This window comes from Triticum aestivum, chromosome 4D, assembly GCF_018294505.1.
Source record: "Triticum aestivum cultivar Chinese Spring chromosome 4D, IWGSC CS RefSeq v2.1, whole genome shotgun sequence".
NCBI classification, from domain to species: Eukaryota; Viridiplantae; Streptophyta; class Magnoliopsida; order Poales; family Poaceae; genus Triticum; species Triticum aestivum.
The window spans coordinates 42,071,264-42,091,468 of record NC_057805.1 but is presented as its reverse complement, the minus strand read 5'-3'; positions in this window follow the sequence as shown (position 1 = coordinate 42,091,468).

Genomic DNA, 20,205 nt, shown 5'->3' with positions numbered 1-20,205 from the left:
GTGTCGAGAAACACAATGAAACGTGTCCTGCGATTGCATCAATGATCTGGTTAATACGAGGAAGGGGGAAGGGATCCTTAGGGTAGGCCTTATTGAGGTCCTTGAAAAAATCGACACACAGGCGCCAGGATTTGTCCTTCTTCGATACCATCACGAGGTTTGCTAGCCAGTCTGGATGTTTAATTTCTCTGATAAACCCGGCTTCAAGTAGCTTGGCTAGCTCCTCCCCCATAGCTTGTCGTTTGGGTTCGGAAAAGCGCCGCAGTGTTTGCTTGACCGGTTTGTACCCCTTCAGTATGTTGAGACTGTGTTCGGCCAACCTGCGTGGGATTCCTGGCATATCTTAAGGATGCCAGGCGAAGATGTCCCAATTCTCACGCAGGAATGCGCGTAATGCAGCATCGACCATTGGATCCAGCTGTGCCCCAATGGAAGCGGTCTTCTTGGGGTCCATCGGGTGGACTTGGAATTTGACTATTTCATCTGCTGGCTTGAAGGAGGTGGACTTGGGTCTCTTATCGAGGATTATGTCGTCCCTATCCACCGTGGAGCATAGTGCAGTCAATTCCTCGGACGCGAGGGCCTCGGATACTGCCTCAAGGGCCAAGGATGCGGTTTTATTTTCGGCGAGGAGTGCTATGTCCGGATCACTGGCGATAGTGATAACACCGTTGGGCCCGGGCATCTTGAGCTTCATGTAACCGTAATGAGGTATGTCTTGAAAGCGCGTAAATGCGTCTCGCCCCAACAGGGCATGATATCCGCTGTTGACAGGGCCAGTTGGAAGACTATCTCTTCGGACCGATAGTCTCTGGCGTGCTGAATACCACGTCAAGTTTAATTTTCCCCGCGCATCTTGCTTCCCGTCTGGGGATAATTCCCCGAAAAGTTGTATTACTTTGCTCGATGCGACTCCTGTCCCTTTGCATTTTATTGAGCGTGTCCTCGTAGATGAGGTTCAGTCCGCTGCCGCCGTCCATGAGCACTTTAGTGAGCCGAAAACCATCCATAATTGGGTTAAGGACCAAGGCGGCTGGTGCCTGGACTGATCGGGATCTTGGTTCGTCATCGGCATTGAAAGTTATCGCCGTATCGTTCCAAGGATTTATTGATGCGACTTGGCAGACTTCGGTGAGGTCGCGAAGCGCCCTTTTACGCCGATTATTTGAAGAAAAGGTCTCGAAGACCATGAATACTTTAAGATCTTCATCCTCCGAAGAGTACTTCTCTGAGATAGTGTTGGTGAGGATGCCCTCGCCGCTCTTGGCCACTTGCCAGAGTATCCAACATGCTCGGAGGCTGTGGGTTGGTTCGGTATCCGGCATCATGTTTGTTTTACATGGCCTATCGAGCCATCCTTTGAGGACAATTCTATGCCCCGTAATGGGCTTGATTTTCTTACCTACAGGATGAGGATCGGGTGCCCCGCGAGGGTGCATCCTTTTTGCCCAACTGGGGGATGGCTTAAAGGCCTGTGGTTCCCAGCGGGCTGTCTGGGTTTTCCAAGCGCTTTCCATTGCGCAGTACTTCTGTACATTATTTGCCAAGTCGGCGAAGTGTAGTACGCGATGGCGGTTGAGGGTGTTAAGGATTCCCTCATCCATACAGTTATTGCAGAATATTGAAATTGCGTCGTCGTCGCAGCAATCTTTGATCTTATTTTTAACAAGGAGGAATCTGGCACAAAAGTGATGGACTGTTTCCTGAGGCTGCTGCCGTACATACATTTGGTCGCATATATCCGGGGGACCAGAATTGCTTGGATAATATTGCTTATGGTGGGTGGGCGGCGTTAAATCCAGACCCTGACCCAATGTGGAGTCCGGAGTTTGAAGAATTTCCGAGCTTACCAGCCCGGGCTCCGGGATGTCTAGTGAGTTTTCAGCCTCGACGCCCGGTTCTATGTTCGGAGGACAGGGAGTGTCCCCCCAAAGATGGGTATCCGCTCACCGGGCTCGGAAATCCGAAAATAGTTTGTTTATAACGTAGGGGAAGAGTTACTGTTGGCTTGCTCCTCCACGACCGCTACCTGATGGGCGATCGGTGGAGATTTGATTTCTCTTTGATCGGGTTTAAGACCAATCAGATCATAGTCTAAAGCGACCCCCAGGGCGGCGATGCGATCCAGGAGTTCATTCAAAGACGATAAATCCGCCAGATCCATCCGTTCGGAGTATTCGGGGCCAACACGGAGATGATTTTTGATGACTTGGGAAGTCGTCTTCGGCTTAATGGCCGAATGGGCAGTCATGGTAAAGCTGCCAAGCCGGAGGGTTTGGCCTGAGACTAGGGCTCCTCCGGAAGTGATACTGTCCTTGATAACAAGACGAGCTATCAATCCTTCTGTCGACGCCACCGAGGAACTCTCAATGAAAGCACCAATGTCGGTGTCAAAACCGGCGGATCTCGGGTAGGGGGTCCCGAACTGTGCGTCTAAGGATCGAAGGTAACAGGAGTTAGGGGCACAATGTTTACCCATGTTCGGGCCCTCTCGATGGAGGTAATACCCTACTTCCTGCTTGATTTACTTTGATGAATATAGGGGTTACAAGAGTTGATCTACCTCAAGATCATAATGGCTAAACCCTAGATGTCTAGCCTGTATGGTTGTGATCGCCTCAACGGCCTAACCCCTCTGGTTTATATAGACACTGGAGGGGCCTAGGGTTGTACAGAGTCGGTTTGAAGAGAAAGGAATCTTCATATCCGAACTCCAAGCTTGCCATACACGCAAAGGAGAGTCCCATCCAGACATGGGGGAAAGTCTTCCATCTTGTATCTTCACGGCCCATTAGTCCAGCCCATGTAACATAGCCCGGACGCCCGAGGACCCCCTAATCCAGGACTCCCTCACTTGCCAAGAGGGCCCCACTCGCTGTAGGCCAGGCTGAACACGCCTCCTCGCGGCATGCAACCGGCTTTAGACTGCCCCGCCAGCCTCCATTGAATCCGCGCGTGTGCCGGCAACACGTCCTTCCGCGAGCCGGTCGGCATTTTAGAACACAACGCCGGTTGGCTCCTCTCGTCCGCCCGCTATTTAAACGAGGCCAGACGCCTAGCAAGAACTGCACCACACCACCACTCCCCATATCCTCCTTGCACCATTTTCTCCACACTCTCCATAGCATCTGGTGAGCAGGAAGACGAGTTCTCCAGCATAAAAGCCAGTTGGGTGCCCCGACGAGCCAGGAAACTCGCTGCCCCACCTCCCTCCCCGCCCTAGGCCGTCAGTACCATGGGCGAGGCTGTAGGTGGGCAAGCGGAGGAGCAAGCCGCCGCTCCAAGCTGGCCCCTGGTTCATCAACTCGATGCTCCAAGCCTACTCGCAGAAGAGTCGCCAGTTGCTGCACACCGACACATGGAGGACCACGGCGTCCAGTGCATCATGGTTGGCCACACCATCCGACCCAAATGTTGGCAGAACCGCGGCATGCTGTCAGAGGTGGCCAACACGTCTTCTGCGGCCACCGCCAACACCGAGGAATAGTACACCACAGGAGCCGCCGCCGCTCGGAACCCATGAATGCTACGACCACCACGTCGCCGGTAGACACCCGGTGTGTTGCCCGGTTTGGCTCAAAACATCATGGCCCAGCCGCGGCCGGCATTAGATATTATACCTGCCTCCAGAAGTTATTCACGTTTAGTCAAAAAATCTCCAAAATATAATTAATTATGTATGGTCTTGACTTGTTCTGCTCGCACTGGTAGTAGGAACTAGAGATTTTTCTTTATTTATAACTCTCCTCACAGTTTTTTTGGCTTTGAAGTGAATCATGGTTGTGGACATTATCTATGAATGTGCAGATATCTGTGAACATGAGTTTGATGTGGAAGTTGAACTTGGAATGTTGGGCTTGCGTGTGAACTATACCATGTCCAATGCTTCTTCTGTTATTGTTTGGAAAGTGATTGTTGTTATTACATGACCCCAAAAAAATTATTTTGTGCCACATTAGTAGATGCACAGACATCACAACAGGCATGCTGAGTGGATAAACATTTGAACCTAGCTATTATGAAGGAAAATTTGTATTGACAACAATTTTAGATAGCAGGAGACGCCTAGCCTGCTCTGCCTCTGCTAGCTTCTTTCTGGCTTCTTCCATCTCTGCTTTGGCTTAGGTGAAGAGAGCATCTGTTTGCTCTTTTCGCTTCTTCAGGAACTCAGCTACATTCTCAAGGGGTTCTACATGCTTTCTTTCAGCCTTTAATAGAGCCACGAGAACACGAACAGTTGACAACTCCACCTGGCTTGTGTGTAATCCAGCATCATCTGGGAATTTGCACCTTGTGTCTAATCCAGTATCATTAGGGAACGGGCACCTTGTGTGTAATCCAGCCTCATTTTGGGAACATGATCTCGAGGTTGACCATACTTACCTCCTCGCAGGAACTGCATCCTGACATGAAGTTACTTCTTTTTTAGATCAATACTCAGAGCAACCCAGATCCATATAGTAGAAGCCAGATAAACATGACTCGGAGAAGTGAATTCAAAAGGAGAAATATAAAAACAGACTCCAAGGTGAGAACACCCACTTCCTACATAAAGAAAAATGAAAGCATTAGGACAATTAAGACTCTTCTTATTACACATCGAAGAACACGAGGCTAAGAGAAACAGAAACTACAACATATACACATCGAAGAACACGAGGCTAAACAAAAGTCATTGAAAGGTTGTTACTTTCCAAAGCTTGTTTTACAGGTTTGGTGTAGCTCCTCTTTAACTTGCCATGTTCCTTGAAGATGTCCTTTATATCCCGTGTTTGGTCTTCATTGATCCTCTGCATGTTCGCACTCGTGGTTTTAAAATCTCAACATGGCAAGAAAAATATAGTAATACTCATGCATCTTGTGGACAACATTAAAGGACTCATGTAAGTGCATCTAGTGCCCCTTAGTGATTTTGGTGTATTGAAGACTTATAGGTTAAGGGACTAATGTGTTTAATTGTGAGTGTACACAGGTCTATAAGTCTATGAGGAGTTTGATATCTACAGAGAAAGTCGACCCCTAAAAATGAAAGTCTTCAACTAAAGACTTTCGCTTTCTGAAGACTTTGAAAGTGAAGAAATTGGTGTGACCGTGAAGACTTGATATTCATGCGAGGAACATGAAGTGTGAAGAATTTTGTTTTCGTAGTTTCATTTTCTCTTTCTTGAGTCATAGGAAACACCGTACTGTTAAAGGGGGTCGATGAAAAACTAAGGAAAAGTTTCCAAGTGATGCTCATCTCAAAATCCTACACCTACCAATCCCTTTGAGTGAAGCCATTGGAAATCTCATATAGTTCAGTCAATTTCTTCAGTGACAGAGACGAAGATCTTCTGGTCTCTGAGGAATTTGTTCTGACTGAAGAGTTAGGAATTCGCCAGTGCGGATTGCCTACAAGTGAGGAACATGATAGCCCTGAGGGATTTCAACCTCAAATTTACGACCGTTGCTGTGCTATGCGCCAACTGTCCCAAAATATCTACCCACCTAGCGGTCATATCATTGAAGGGCATTTACGTCTTATCATGTCGGGCTACTCCCTAGGCTATAAATAGCCTCCCCCTACAACCACTAGCTGGTTGGCTGCTCCGAGAGAAACCAACACTTTTCATTGAGAGCATCCCATCCTCCGAGGACTTTGAGCAAAAATTATTAAGTGAGGAAAACCCAAACACCTACAAACCCAAAGTGATTGAGCATCACTGAAGAGATTGTTCCTGTGTGTATCCGACGCTTGTTACCTTTGAAGAGTGTGCATCTTCCAGACGGTTAGGCGTCATGGTGTAGAGCATCCAAGAGGAAATTGTGGATCGCCGAGTGACCAAGTTTGTGAAGGTTTGGAAGTCACCTGAAGACTTACCACGAGTGATTGGGCCAGGTCTGTGCGGCCTTAGCTCAAGGAGAATATGGTGAGGACTGTGTGTCCTCAGGTTTAAATACCTAGCCGCTCCAACCAGACGTACGACTGTCACAGCTGTTGGAACTGGTCTACCAAATCACTGCCTTCACCGAGCTAACTGGTTCTATTTCCTCAACCCTTTCATTTCCTCATTCTGTGTTGGTGTACCTGATCGTTACTGTTTTAAGACTTTGACTGAAGACTTTCTCTATTTCCTCAATTCAATTTCTTCAGTCAGTTTGTCTTCAGCCTGCTTATCCTGTGTTTATGCTTCCTGTACTCTTTGCTTGTCTTCATTTCATCATGTTGACTGGGCTACTGCTTTGTTATGCTTATTTCTGAGTACTTATTCCGCTGCTAGTTGTTTGTGACTTAGGAATTTCCTCACCCTGAAATTCCTCAGTGACAAATTTGTAAAAAATCGCTTGTTCACCCCCCTCTAGTCGATATAACACACTTTCAATTGGTATCAGAGCAAGGTACTCCCTTGTTCTGTGTGATTTTGGTTTAACCGCCTGGAGTTTTAGTTATGTCGACCGCAGGAATGAAGACTGTGTCATGCCCCATCTTTGACGGTCACGACTATCCCAAGTGGAAGGCCATGATGAAGAAGCGCCTCATGGTGATGAACAACGAGCTATGGACCGTCAATGAGATTGGTCTTACTGATCTATGCAAGATGGTGGAGGCTGATTCACGATCCCTGGTTTGAGGATTTCAAGGAATCGCTTAAAGCGATGACTTTTGATCGGGAATCATCATCCTCTGCACCATGCCTTATGGCAAAAGGTGCCAAGGTAACTAAATGCTACCTATTTGAGTCTAGTGATGATGAATTTGGTGATGAATTTGGACCCAGCTATACCAAACTTGCTTCCCTTCCCACTAAACAACAAAGAGCTTTGGAAAAAATTCAAAATATGCTTAATGAGAGCGATGATATGTTGGGTGAAGAAATGGATCGCACTCAAACCTTGACTGATAATCTTCAGAGACTTCAGTCCAAGTTTGATAACCTTCAGAGTCATCATAACACTCTCTTATCTGATCATGAGAAGCTTTCTTATGAATTTCTTCAAAGAAAGCAAGATTTTGAGAAGCTAAGGGAGAGTTATGAAGATCTTCAGAAGGAGTGTGATTCATTGCTTGCTCAACAGATCAGTGCCGCTCAGGAAGAATTCATTCCACCATGTTTGAAGAGCATTGAAAGTGAATCTGCTAATTCTTCACCTGAAAGTTCAACTGCTTCTATTGCTGCAAATTCTTCAACTGTCTCTGCTATCACTAATTCCTCATCTGAGGATGCTGCTAGTATCACTGACAATGCAGGGCTGAAGGAATTGTATGTGACAGGCATGTACAAAAGCCTTAAAGGGCATCAAGCTCTCTGTGATGTGCTTAAAAAGCAGATTCTCAAAAGGAACCCTAGGAAAGAGGGTATTGCCTTTGAGAGGAAACTCACTGCTGATGGGACATACTGGAAGCCTAAGAAGTATCCCAAAACCTCATGCGATTGCTGCAAAGGGACCTCCAATAGATCCATCTACTCTATCTGGCTTTACATGTGAATCTTCATATTCTTCTGACGAGTCATTTGATTCCAACTATAAGCTGTTCAAAAATCAGAATGGTGAAGTATTTGCTAGATATGTAGGCACTAACTGCAGGAACGGTCCCCCTATGAAGAAAATCTGGGTTCCCAAAAGGTTCCTTGAAAGTCTTGAGGTGAATGTCATCATGACACCACCTGTGAAGAATAGGAACCCCAGATCAAATTATTCATATGGACCAAAGTCTTCATATGGACCATGTTCCTTACGTGGATAAAATTCCTCATATGGATCAAAGTCCAAATATGAACATCATCGTGCTAACACTTCTGTTTCGCAGGGAAAGACTAAGGGTTATGAATATGTGCATTATTCTTCAAATCATTATGTTCATAAGTCCTCGAAGAATTTCTCTGTTTATTCATATGCTTACCCTAACCACTCTTATGTGAAACGAAGTGGATTGGCCTCTATGCCACCTTTCTCTTATGGAACTTGCAGAATAATGAACTCTTTGCCACCCCTCCAGATGTGGGTGGTGAAGAAACAGAACTAATCTCTTATGCAGGGTCAGGTCTCCAGGCGAACTTAAACGTCTAAAGAATTTGCTGGAGACCTGAATATGCTTGATAGGACGCAAGCTAATCATGAAGAAATGAGTTTTCATTTCTCACGTCCTCATACTGCTATCTGTTCTACTGTTTGATGAAATTGATCTGATGAATTTGATTTCATATTCTTCACTGATGAAGTATATGAGTTCGTAAGCTGCGCTAATTCATCTACAGGATGATCAGCCCAAAGCCACTGAGTGGGTCCTCGACAATGGATGTACAAATCACATGACTGGTGACAAGAACTTATTGATGGACACTGCCTTATCTCCATCGCATCTGAAGCATATCACCTATGCTGACAAAGACAAAAGCAAGGTATTGGGTCTAGGTAAGGTTGCGATCTCAAAGAATCGACACATGGACAAAGTCATGCTTGTCGAGTCCTTAGGATTCAACCTCATGTCTGTCTCAATGCTTTGTGATCTTGATATGGTTGTCATCTTTGGCAAGTATCGTTGTGCTGTGATCATGGAAGCTGACCATTCCAAAGTCTCCGAAGGCTTTAGGAGAGGAGATCTGTATATTGTTGATTTCTCTACAGGACCACAACCTGCTACATGCCTACTTGCAAAAGCTTCAGAAGGCTGGCTATGTCATCGACGACTGGGTCATGCTGGCATGAGGAACTTGCACACTCTCGCGAATAAGAAGCATGTCATTGGCATCGAGGATGTCAAATTCCTCAAGGATCACCTGTGCGGAGCTTGTGAAGCTGGAAAGATGACCAAGGCCAAGCATCCCTCAAAGACTATCATGACTACCACTCGTCCATTTGAATTGCTTCACATGTATCTCTTTGGCCCCAATCATTATTCCTCATTCACCAATGAAGCATCTTTATATGGCTTTGTTATTGTTGATGACTATTCTCGTTATACATGGGTGCATATCGTCACTTACAAACGTGAAGTGCAGGAAGTCTTCAAACGATTTTCCTCAAGGGCTTCAATGAACTTTGGTGTGAAGATCAAGCACATCAGAAGTGACAATGGGACTGAGTTCAAGAATACTGGTCTTGATGACTATCTTGATGAACTTGGTATTACTCATGAGTTATCTGCTCCTTATACTCCTCAGCAGAATGGCGTCGTGGAGCGCAAGAACAGGACTCTTGTTGAGATGGCTCGCACTATGCTTCATGAATACAAGACGCCTTGTCACTTCTGGATTGAGGCAATTGATACTGCGTGCCACATCATCAATAGGGTAATCTTCACAAATTCTTCAAAAAGACCTCATATGAACTCCTCACTGACAAGAAACCCAATGTGAGTTATTTCAAAGTCTTCGGTGCTAAATGTTGGATTAGAGATCCTCATCACAATTCTAAATTTGCACCGAAAGCACATGAAGGTTTTATGCTTGGTTATGGAAAGGACTCGCACACCTACAGAGTCTTCAACTCCTTTCACCACAAGGTGGTTGAAACTGTAGATGTGCGGTTCGATGAAACTAATTGCTCGCAAAGAGAGCACCTACCTCCTGTGCTAGATGAAAAGTCACCTGAGGAAACCATCAAGTTCAAGGCTACTGAGGATGTCATTCCTACTGAAGAATCTGCTGAAGAAGTTATTCCAGAATGTGAAGAACAGCAAGCTGGCGCACCTGAAGAAAATGGCTTTGAAGAAAATGTTGAGACAACTCAACGTCGCCAACCTGCTCATCCTCGCGTTGCAAATGAAGTGCAGATCGAGAAAATCATCAGCGACATCACACGCTCAAAGGCTTCACATTTGTCTAACTTTTGTGGGCACTTTGCTTTTGTCTCTATCACAGAGCCCACCAAAGTAGATGAGGCATTTTTGGAGCCTGAGTGGATTCAAGCGATGCAAGAGGAATTACATCAGTTCGAGCTCAACAATGTGTGGGAACTTGTCAAGCGACCAGACCCACGCAAGCACAATATCATCGGCACCAAATGGATCTACCACAACAAGCAAGATGAAAATGGCCTTGTAGTGAGGAATAAGGCACAGCTTGTAGCTCAAGGTTGAAGGAATTTATTTCGATGAAACTTTTGCACCTGTTGCTAGACTTGAGGCTATTCGCATATTGCTTGCTTATGCTAACCATCATAACACCATCTTATATCAAATGGATGTGAAAAGTGCATTCCTCAATGGTAAGCTTGAGGAAGAAGTATATGTTGCTCAACCCCCAGGTTTTGAAGATCCAAAGCATCCTGACAAAGTCTTCAGACTCAATAAGGCCCTCTATGGCCTCAAGCAGGCCCCTCGGGCGTGGTATGATACTTTGAAGGAATTTCTCATGAAGAAAGGCTTCAAACCCGGTTCACTTGACCCAACTCTTTTGACCAAAACCTATGGTGATGAATTATTCGTGTGCCAAATATATGTTGATGATATCATCTTTGGTTGTACTGACCAATGTTACAGTGATGAATTTGCCTATATGGTGAGTGAAGAATATCAAATGTCTATGATGGGTGAATTGAAATTCTTCTTAGGTCTTCAAATACGTCAACAACACAATGACATCTTCATATCTCAGGAGAAATACCACAAGGATGTATTGAGGAAATTCGGCATGCAAGATTGCAAAGGCGTGAAAATCCCTATGCCCACAAATGGCCATCTATGCACTGATGAAAATGGTATTGACTTCGATCAAAAGTTATACTGCTCCATGATTGGCTCTTTATTGTATTTATGTGCATATAGGCCAGATATTATGCTTAGTGTTTGCATGTGTGCCTGTTTCCAAGCTACACCGAAGGAATCACACCATAAGGCCGTGAAGCATATTCTTCGATATCTAGCTCACACTCCAACACTTGGATTATGGTATCCCAAGGGCTCGGCTTTTGATACCATTGGATATTCAGACTCTGACTATGCTAGTGATCATGTGGACCGCAAGTCAACATCAGGCACATGCCATTTCCTGGGACGTTCCTTGGTATGTTGGTCCTCGAAGAAACAAAACTGCATATCACTTTCTACTGCTGAAGCTGAGTACATTGCTGCTGGTTCGTGTTGTGCCCAATTACTATGGATGAAGCAAGCCCTCAAGGACTACGACATCAACGTGAAGAATGTGCATCTCTACTGTGACAATGAGAGTGCCATCAAGATTGCTCATAACCCAGTTCAGCACTCGAAGACAAAGCACATTCAGATTCGTCATCATTTTCTTTCTGATCATGTGTTGACGGGCGACATCTCTATAAAGCATGTGAAGACTGAAGAATAGCTAGCCGATATCTTCACAAAGCCCTTGGATGAGAAGAGATTTAGCAAGTTGCGGTGTCGTGGTTTTGTCACGGCAGATGTCCTAGAGAAAGGACTTAGTCGTGGAGCCATCGCGACGGGTTAGCTTAAAGGGGTTAAAGCTGACAAGGGACACAGAGAGTTTATACTGGTTCGGCCCCTTGCGGTGAAGGTAAAAGACTAATCCAATTGTTGTGGAATTGCTAGGGTTTCGATGACTAGGGAGCGAATACGCTTTGCCTGAGTCTCGAGTTGTTGTCTATTGTCCCTAAACCGCCGCCGGGTCATCCCCTTATATACATGGGTTGACGCCCGTCGGTTTACAGGGTTCCGAGGCCGGCTCATAAACGTGTCCGGCCCGGTCTCTACTATTTCTGCCTTATAGTACAAGCATACATATCAAGGTCAGTTTATGACTACAGGCCTTAATCTGTCTTTGGGCCCTGGGCCTTCATAAAGTGCCATCGTCTTTGTCTTCATGGGCTTTAGATATAGTGAACCATTATGGGGTTAACCCGGCCTCTCCTGGCCGGTTTACGCCCAGTAGTAATATCCCCAACATTAGGCCCCAGATTGATTTGAACTGGTTCATGTCAATCCTCAATACTTAAGAAAATTTCTTCTTCAGCACCTTGGCATAATCTTGTAAACCGCTGTGACGTCACCTTCCAGGACCATGATAAATCGCCATGACATCATTCATTAAAAACTGCACATAACCCACCTTCATTAATGGGCCTCCGACAATCGAGGCAACAACTGTCACATATCCCATTTTTCGGGCTCCTCGATTCTCGCGCCTGCCTCTTATCCATTCACCTTATAAATAAGGCCGAGGAGTCCTTTTTACTCTTCCCCCCCGTGCCTCTTCATATCGTCTTCGTCCTCATGGCGACCGAACCTTCGAGCTCTGCCGCCGCCGTCGATCTTCGCATCTACCTCACCAAGGGCCGCTGCATCAACCTGTTCGTACCAGAAATCCGCGGCGTCTCTCCGCTGTTCCTCTGTCATTGGTAAGCCTTCTCTTCTTCCACCCTAGATCCTACCATTAGGGTTTGTACTCATCAGAGTTCTTCGAAGTTCTTGTAGCTGTTCTTCCTTGTTCCTCTTCAGTAGTACCCATGGCGAGTTAGATCTGATATTTTCCAGTGCCCTTGTAGTTTAAACTCCTTTTTCCTCATTAGGGTATCTACTTTATATAAAACTCCTCTGAACTTGCTGAACTGTTCGAGCACTTGAAATTAGATCAGAATATATTTTGATTTTCTGTCATACCACAGATCTGAAATTTATCACCTCAATCTGCGAAACCTGTTTTTCCCTTACTTAAGTACTTCAGATCTGTACCTTTCATACCAGTATAGACGGTTTAGCTTTGAAAAAATGATAATCCGGTAGGTACCATTAGTCCCCTCGTAAACCGCCGATGCATTTATCTTTGCACTTTCTCCATTGTCAGACTCCGGTTTACCAATAACAAATTCCGGTTTAACAACATGCATATATCCTTGCACTGCTTTATAGTTATCCATTGTGAATCCTAAACCGTCAATAATCATGTTTCAGCTTCCCATTGAAATGGCCAAGCAAGTTTATGAATGCAACTGGGTTCCGTCTTGGGTCACTGAAGATCAGTTAAACAGATGTGTCGCAACCGGCGCTTTAGCCAAGAAAGAGGTCATTCATTGGAGGGCCCCTCGTATGGAAAATCCTCCTGAACCCAAGGACGGAGAAGTAGTTGTTTTTGTTGACCATCTGGGTCGAGGCTTTAGCCCTCCTGGTTCAAAATTCTTCTGAGATGTGCATGCCAGTTTTCAGTTTCACCCTCAGGACATCGGTCCAAACTCTGTGTCCAACATCTGCCATTTCCAAATCTTTTGTGAGGCTTATCTTCAGGAGGAACCCACAGTTGAATTGTTTAGGGATTTCTTCCATTTAAACCGTCGCACAGAGTTCACAGATGGACCCAATACTAAACTTGGCGGAATGGCGGTTCAGAAAAGGAAGGAAGTCAGCTTCCCCCACGCCAAGCTTCATAGTCACCCCAAGGAGTGGAACCAGACTTGGTTTTATTGCAAAGACACATCTCCAACTGATGAAAACCCTTTGCCGGGTTACCGCCCTCACTGTCTTAGCAATACACATCCCTTTCCTCAGAGGTTAACTGCAAAGGAAAGAGCCAATTATGCCCCACAACTATCAAAGCTTAGAGCCTTCATGGCGAACGGGTTAACAGGTGTTGACTTTACTCGTTGTTGGATAAACTGGAGCATTCTGCCCTTAAGCCGGCACCCCGGTTTGATGTGTGAATACACAGGGAGCTTGACCGATCCTCAATGACATATCAATATTCAGCTAACAGAGGCTGAAGTTACAGAGGATGTCAAGAAAATATTGAATGAACCGGAGGCCGTCTGCGGCCAGACCGTATTAAGTCCTTTCTGCACCTCCAACAAACCGCCATCTATAAGAATCATATGACTTCTTTGTTTTCAGCTTAATCCTTTAAAACATTCTCTCAAAATGTTGTTTATCTTTGCCAGGGTGATGATCTGTTCTGGAAGAAAAAACCACAGGATAAACCGGCGAAACCGCAAGATAAACCGGCAAAGCCACTTCGCCCGAAGACCAAGGTTGTTAAAAAATCTGCCAAGAAAAGGACCACTGCGTCTTCCGAGCCAAACGCATATGCCAATGAGGCTAATCCGGACTCAGAGGTAGAACTTGACTCTCTTGGTTCATTTTTCATACACCTCATTGACAATGATTATTGTCAGGACGACGCTGTAGGCAGTCAAGCTGATGATGTTGAGGTAATTATTCTTTCCTCCGATTCAGATCCTCTACCAACATAAAAAATCCGTCGAGCAAACCGAAAAGTAAAATTTTCTCACCCCTTGCTCACTTGAACCCAAACTTTCTTTTGAAGACGCAGCAACACGAACTCGCCGCACAACCCGGCACAGCGGCCAGGTAGTTACCTCCGCCAGTTTACCGAACACTCCGGTTTGGAAACGCCGATCAGAGGTCTCTTATACCCTTGACACTTCTTGCCCCAAGGCGGGTTGTTTCCGACAGCCTCTTAATCCGTCTGATTCGAATTATCAGGGAACGCCTCACTCATCTTCTGGCGAGTCAACAACTACACAACTTCCTGCCCTCAAGACAGTTTCTGGGTGAGTTATGCCTTAAACCGACTCTTAATACCTTATATTCACCTGATATATTTACCTTTTATATTTGTTCTATTAAGTTCCAAGCCTCGACCCAGCAAAAAGTCTCGGCTAAATAAACCGACTAACGAAAATGTGGTTGTTGAACCTGAAAAGACTCCGGATCCGGAAGAAACCGATGCGGATGTCATGCTTAATGATCCGCCGCCTCAAGATCATGATTTGTTTACTGAACAAGTAGAAATTGCCACCACAAGCCATGCTGACAAACCGACCAGCCCGGTCCGACCTGATGATAAATCAGCCAGTCTAGCTAAGGCTACTGACAAACCGCCAACTCCCATGAAGGCTGCTGATGATAAAGAGGATGATGTTATGATTACCGGTGTGAGCCACACCGCTCCTGGCAACCCGGTCGCTTTATCCAAACATAGCGCCAAGGATGAACTTTCTGCTATGGGCAAAGGCAAATGGAGCACCGATTTGTCCATCTACGCCCATCTCAACGCCCAAGACATTCACTCTGGCTTCTTGAACCGTCTGTACACCAGTCGTGATTACGAAGCCGGTTTAGTAAACTTGATGAAGGAGCGATGCGAGGTAACTAATGCTCAACTCTACATCTGTTTCACTTTTTAATTCCAAATATCAACTCTAGTAGCCCCCAAGTGACGGTTTATGATATCAATCTAGACCGGGACTTAGTAATAACTTAACTTTTCATGCTTAGCCTCCAGGGACCGGGTTATCTCTTTAAGATGAACCGGTATTGTAGAATTGCAATACTGTATCTTTCACTGGTGTAGCCCCCAAGGGCCGGTTTAACTTTGTAAAGATGAATCGGGACTTTTTAAAAGACTTCCCAGATCAGTACTTTGAGCAAACATACATTAGCCCCCAAGTGCCAAGAGTAATACTTGTATTGTGCTTGGGACTTGTAGAAATTTTCGAGAACAAGCAAATATGCATTAGCCCCCAAGTATCAGGTGCATAACTTGTTATGTGCTTGGTACTTTGAAACATATATTACCAACTCAATATACTTCTGTCTGTTACAGGCTGAGCTGAGCAAAAAGGAAGCCCAAACTGCTGATCTGCAAGAGAACATCAAATCCCAGCAAGCCGAAACCTCCAAGGCCAAGGAAGAGTTGACCAGCGCTTTAGACGCTATGGAGAAACTGAAAGAGAGCTTCAACAAGGAGCGGGTGGATTGGGAGACAAAAAATCTGCTTTGCGAAAAAGAGCCGAGGACGCAGAAACAACTCTTAAACCTGTGGTAGATGAACTGACTGGCGTAAAGCTGCAGATACATGCCATGACGGCTGCTGTATTCGGTAAACATCCTTGCTTTACACTTTCAACATATCTTCCCATACGTTGCCGGTTTACTGATGTTTGTAATGATGCAGGAACTCACATTAGTCATCTAGTCTCTGATGTACAGAAGAAGCTGAAGGCTGCCTACACGCTGATAGAGCAGTTGTATACCGGCGCGCAACGAATCATCTGCACCGCTTCACACAATAAACCGCCCCCAACGTTAATCAAGGATACCTTAGAAAGGCTGTCTATGTTGCCTGCCCGCGTAGAAGAACTAAATAGATCTGCTACAAGGGCTAGTGCTCTGACCACACTAACCCGGGCAAAGGCGTGGGTGCCTGATCTTGATCCTAAGGATGTCAGCAAAGGCTATTCGAGCTTAAAAGAAGACGGATCAGAATTCGGGAATGATGACCTCCGAGCAATAAACCGGGAAGTACGTCCGCTAGCTTGCCAATTAGCTGAAGAAGCTGATCTTTCACATTACCAGGCAAGTTATGACGTTAACAACAAACGGGTGGCCGCACCAACTCCTAAGGTTCAAAATCTCATCCCGCCAATTCGTAACCACACTTATGCCTCTGCCATTGAACCGTCCACCCTTATAAGCGACGAGGCCGTGTTCCAAGCCCTAACTGGGATCGACTGAACAACTGTTGACTTCCAGCCGCTGGGTAGAGACGAAGAGGATGAACCGGTGCAAGATGATCCGCAGCCGTTAGGTCAAGCTGGAGACGAATCATGATCCGAAGGCCGGTTTAATCTTCCACGTGCTGCAATGCTTATTGAGAAACAGTTATCCGTTTGGGCACTGAAACACCTTGTAATCGGCTAGTTAAAACACTTGGTCTGTTATGCCTTCATGCATATTTATTTGTGCCTGATGCTTGTTAATCCGCCATGCTTAACACATGATGTTCATAATCCATATCCAGTTATGCAAGCTATCCCTGCAGACAAGAAGCTGAAAGTGCCCTGGCGGTTTACCGCCGGACGGGTCATGATGCCCAGATATATAGCCAGGGTTTATAACCAAGGCTGTAAAAAGATATTCAAATATGAAAGTAATTGATACGTGTGACCTTGAATCACAACATTGGCTGACCAACGTTGGTAGTCAGGGTGATAACCCCAATCTTGAGTAATTATAACTCCTTTTATATCGTGCCGGTTTATGATAAAACCGTGCCAGGTTGTGGTAAACACCAGTTATTCAATGCTGGTGACTTAAAGTCGAAACCAGACCGGGTTAAGAAACTCCGGGTTGTAAGTGATTACGTACTGACAACTTGTAGTTGACAGCCTAACCGGGTTGATGAACACCGGTTTATCAAAAACATCATAAGCCTTGTCAAAAGAGAGAAAAACTTGGCAAAAAGCAAATGAAAACTTGTAGTCGAGGCTTTTCACGGGCTGCCAGGCCCCAAATTCGAGGCTTTTCATGGGCTGCCAGGCCACCGAGTTAAACCATTTTACGAAGGCTTTTAAGATGGTCCTCAATCCTTAACCAATCATCGTTTTAACTTGACAAGTTCAGGGTCTTATCAGAGTAACTTGTCAATGTTCGACGGGTCATACCAGGTTTACCTAGGCGGAGTGACTTACTTAAGAAGGCAGGCTAACCCGGGGTTTTAGGTGTATACACCAGGCTTCCAAGCCGTGGCTTGATAGCCTATTACAAGTGTAGATTCTTTGTTCATTGCGACAGCAAAGAATCCCCAAGTAACATTTTGAGCTGTGCTCAGTGGGTGCCTATGTTTGAGTTGTTGTTTTGCAACACTCTCTTTGGCCCCGGAGGAATTTGGCTTTGAGCCGATCAAGAGGTGTAGCTATGGTTCAAATGCAACCAAGCCCCAAGTGATTTTTATATAAAGCTTTAATAAGCTGAATCAAGGGGTAAACCGGACGCCGCTTTATGAACAGAAGCCCCCATGTAACCACACATGATATAAGAAAAACAACAGATACCCCGCTTTAGCTAAGGCTCTGGTTTATATTAATCATAATATATACATTGTCATAACTATGTACATGAGTAGAGCCTGTGGCTCAAGTATAATAAGGCCAAAGATGAGCAATATTCCACGACCGGTGGGTCTCCTCCTCCGATTTACGTGAGTCCTTGCGCTCTCGAACATCTATAAGGTAGTATGACCCGTTGTGCAGATTCTTGATGACCACAAAAGGTCCTTCCCAAGGTGGGGATAACTTGTGCATATCTGTCTGATCCTGGATGAGTCGGAGCACGAGATCGCCTTCTTGAAAAGTTCTGGTTCTAACTCGGCGACTGTGATAACGCCGCAGATCTTGCTGATAAATCGCCGAATGGGCTGCTCCAATGTCACGCTCCTCATCTAACAGATCAAGTGCTTCTTGTCGTGCCTTCTCATTGTCAGCTTCAACATACGCCGCTACACGAGGTGAGTCATGACGGATATCACTAGGAAGAACCGCCTCCGCTCCATAAACCATGAAAAAAGGCGTGTAACCCGTCGATCTGTTGGGGGTGGTATTGATGCTCCATAACACAGAAGGTAACTCCTCTACCCAAAAACCCGGCGTCTGTTGCAGAGGAACCATAAGCCGGGGTTTGATGCCTCTCAAGATCTCTTGATTGGCCCTCTCCGCTTGACCATTGGACTGGGGGTGAGCCACTGATGATACGTCAAGCCGGATGTGCTCACGTTGACAGAACTCTTTCATGGCACCTTTTGACAGATTGGTACCATTGTCCGTTATAATGCTGTGTGGAAAACCAAACCGGAAAATCACCTTTTTGATAAATTGAACCGCCGTGGCCGCATCACACTTACTGTACATGAGCCGGTACATGAGCTTTGTGAACTTATCAACCGCCACCCACTTTGTGAACTTATCAACCGCCACCAAAAGGTGGGTCTTCTTGTCCTTGGATCTCTTAAAGTGGCAACCATATCCAGCCCCCAAGTTGCAAACGGCCAAGTGATTGGAATCATCCTCAATTCTTGAGCCGGTACATGAGCGCGTCGTGAGAATTTTTGACATCCATCACACCTTTTGACCAAGTCCTCGGCATCAGCATGAGCCGTCAACCAATAGAAACCATGACGAAACACCTTGGCTAGCAGAGATTTTGAACCGGCGTGGTGACCACAATCTCCTTCGTGGATCTCACGCAAAATTTCACGGCCTTCTTCCGGAGACACGCAGCGTTGAAACGCCCCTGTTACACTGCAATGATGTAACTCTCCATTGATAATAGTCATGGACTTGGACCGCCGGATTATCTGCCTGGCCGAAGTTTCATCTTCTGGTAAATCGCCCCGGTTCATATACGCCAAATATGGAACCGTCCAATCCGGGATAACATGAAGAGCCGCCACCAACTGAGCTTCCGGATCAGGAACAGCCAAATCCTCTTCACCAGGGACTTTGACGGACGGATTATGCAGCACATCCAGGAAAACATTGGGTGGAACCGGTTTACGCTGGGAACCCAAGCGGCTTAAAGCGTCTGCCGCTTCATTCTTCCGCCGGTCCACATGATCGACCTGATAACCTTTGAAGTGACCTGCAAGAATATCCACCTCTCGACGATACGCTGCCATGAGTGGGTCCTTGGAATCCCAAGTACCGGACACTTGTTGAGCCACCAGGTCCGAGTGACCGAAGCACTTAACTCGGCTTAGATTCATCTCTTTAGCCATCCGAAGACCATGGAGTAGAGCCTCATATTCAGCTGCATTGTTAGTGCAAGGGAACATTAAACGGAGAACATAACAAAACTTATCACCTCCTGGGGAAGTTAATATGACTCCAGCCCCCGAGCCCTGCAATTGCCTGGACCCATCAAAATGAATAGTCCAATAAGTATGATCCGGCTTCTCTTCCGGCGCCTGTAGTTCTGTCCAATCATTGATGAGTGCCTGAGATTTGATCGCCGTCTGGGGTATATATTTTAACCCGTGAGGCCCAAGCTCAATAGCCCACTTAGCAATCCGGCTAGTTGCTTCCCTGTTCTGGATTATATCCCCCAAAGGAGCAGAGCTGACCACCGTGATGGGATGACCTTGGAAATATTGCTTACGCTTCCAGCTTGCCATGAAAACTCCATACACCAGCTTCTGCCAATGCGGGTACCTTTGCTTGGATTCAGTAAGTACCTCACTGATATAATAAACCGGCCGTTGAACCGGGTACTCCTTTCCGGCCTCCTTGCGCTCCACCACAATAGCCAAGCTAACAGCCCGGGCGTTAGCTGCCACATATAGCAACAATGGCTCTTTATCAATAGGAGCAGCAAGAACCGGTGGATTAGCCAGCTGCTGCTTTAAGTCCTCAAATGATTCATTGGCGGCGTCACTCCAGACGAAGTTATCCGTTTTCTTCAGCATCTGATATAAAGGGATGGCCTTCTCCCCAAGGCGACTGATAAAC